The following is a 2,422-nucleotide window of genomic DNA, read 5'->3' on the forward strand; positions in this document are numbered from 1 at the left end:
TCTGCGCTTCTCGGTGGCGGAGCATGGCGAGCGACGACGCGACCTTCGACACGAAGCGTGTCGACGTGGGCGACGAGTACGCCAAGGTGCTCAGCGGCGCGCGCGCGGCGTTCGCGCGGCGCGGCGCGGGCGCGGGGACCATGGCGCTCGCGCTGGGCACGGTCTACGCCTTAAGCCAGCTCGCGGGCTTCCGGCCGGGCGTCGAGTTCCGCGTGCCGCTCCGCTGGGCCGAGGCCAACGGCGCGGACGTCGTCCTCGGCGACAAGGACGTCGTCGAGACCATGGCGTCCGTCTACCGCGGGCCGGACGACGGGGCGCGCGGCTCGCGCGCGCGCGACACGGCGCGGGGCCTGCGCGCGCTCGCCGCGGCCATCGCCGGCGACGGCGGCGACGGGACCATCAGCCTCTGGCGCGACGTGCTCGACGACTCGACCCTCCGGGGCGAGCTCGCGACGCTCGCCGGGGCCGTCGCCGCCGCCGCCGCGGCCGTCGAGGTGTCGCTCACGGTGCTGCTCGGGGGGTCCTACCCGTCGATCTTCCCCGCGGCGGCGGCCGCGGCGCCGTCCGTGCCGCCGGAGGCGATCCACGCCATCTCCGCGGCGAACGGCGCCGTCGCGCTGCTCAGCGTCGTGCTCAGCGTCGACCTCCTCGGCCGCATCGGCGCGAACGTCATCGACGCGCGCGACGAGTTCCTCGCCGACGCGACGCGACGGGCGCTCGATTTACCGACGGCGCGCGGAAGCACGGTCCTCGTCGTCGTCGGCGCGCTCCACGTCAACGGCATCGCGTCGCGGCTCGAGTAACCGCAGCTTTCTTAGGAAAAGGAGAGCGGGAGCCACCTGGCCTCCTCGAACGAAAGGACGGAGACGTTCGGATGGTGCAGGCCGCACGACGGGCCGCACCGGTGCCCCTTGAGGTACATGCACATCGTGCGCTGCTTCCGGGCGAGCGCGAGCTGGCTCCGCCGCTTGCGCGCGCGGAGCCTCCGGAGCGCCGGGCTGAGGATGACGTTGTGCACGTCCGCGACGAGCGCGAGGCTCCTGAGGAAGGACAACTTGCGGAGCACGACGTCCTCGAGGAACGCCGCGGCGCGCCGCGCGCGCCGGGCGTCGTCGTCGTCGAGGTCGTCGTCGTCAAAGTCCGTGTCGTCCTCGTCGTCGTAGAGCGGCGGCGGCCGCTCGTCGTCGTCGTCCGACGCGTCCTCGGAGCAGTCGGACCAGTCGTCGTCCAGGCGCTCGACGTCGACGGCCAGTTGCAGCCGCAGGTCCCTGCGGAGGTCGCCGCGGCGCGTCGACAGCCGGAAGCACGTCGCCAGGCCCTCGAGCGCGGCGCGCGTCGGCGAGCACTCGAGGCGCAGGTCCACGAGCGTGCGCGCGAAGGCGCCCCGGCGCAGCGCTGCGACGACGGCCGGCGCGCGGCCGTCGCGCCGGCTGAACGCGTCGTCGCCGTGGACGAGGAGGGGCCCGAGGGACGCGATGGACGCGACAGGCGACGCCTCGCCGCCCTCGAGGAGCCCGCCCAGCAGGCCGACGCCCGCGGCCTGAGACAGCGCCGCGTGCAGCGCCTCCAGGCGGCACCCGGACGCGCAGGCGTACTTGGCCGCGCGCGCCTCGTGCGACGGCACGCCGTCCAAACGGCCCTCGAAGCCGCCCATGGGGCCCGGGTCCTCGGACTTGGCCGCGGGCCAGAAGGATAGATCCCGGAGCTTCGCCATGCTTTCGAGCGTCGCCCGCGCGTCCTCGACGGTCTCCTCGAGGAATTGGCCGCCCGTGAACGCCAGGGACTCGACGCGCCCCGCGACAGCTGACGGCAGCGCCGGCAGCGCGCGGGGGCCGCAGCGCAGGTGCGCGAGCTTGTGGCACGTGGCCAGGGCGCTCCGGAGGGGCGCGAGGTCCCCGTGGCTCGCCGCGGTCTCGCGCCGGTCCGCGACCTCGCCCGGCCGCCGCCGCGGCGCGTCGACGAGCGCCCGGAGGAGGCTCGAGCCCAGGAAGGACTCGAGCAGCGCCTCCCCGTTCCACTCGAGGCGCTCGAGCGACGGCGCCGCGGCCGCGACGAGCGCGGCGACGGCGAACGCCTCCGCGCGCGCCTCGGCCGTCGGGATGCCGAAGCGGCTCAGCGAGTGCTCGCGCGCGTCGCCGTCGTCCGGGTCGAGGACGCGCAGCGCGGCGACCGTCGCGAGCGCGTCGCCCGCGAAGTGGCGCGCGCCCGCGCAGCGCGCGGCCTCGGACCCGTTCAGCGTCACGGCGACGAGCCGCGGGACCGCGAGCGCGCCCGCGCAGCGCAGCGCCGGGGCGAGGGTCCGCCCCCGCGCGGCGCGCGCGGCGACGACGTCGCGGACGACGGCGGCCGGGGGCTTGGCCGCGGCCAGCGCGCGCGCGTCGACGCGCGCGGACAGCGCGCGGCACCCCCGGCAGCGCACGCG

The sequence above is a fragment of the Aureococcus anophagefferens genome, assembly GCF_000186865.1.
Source record: "Aureococcus anophagefferens unplaced genomic scaffold AURANscaffold_5, whole genome shotgun sequence".
Taxonomy (NCBI): domain Eukaryota; class Pelagophyceae; order Pelagomonadales; family Pelagomonadaceae; genus Aureococcus; species Aureococcus anophagefferens.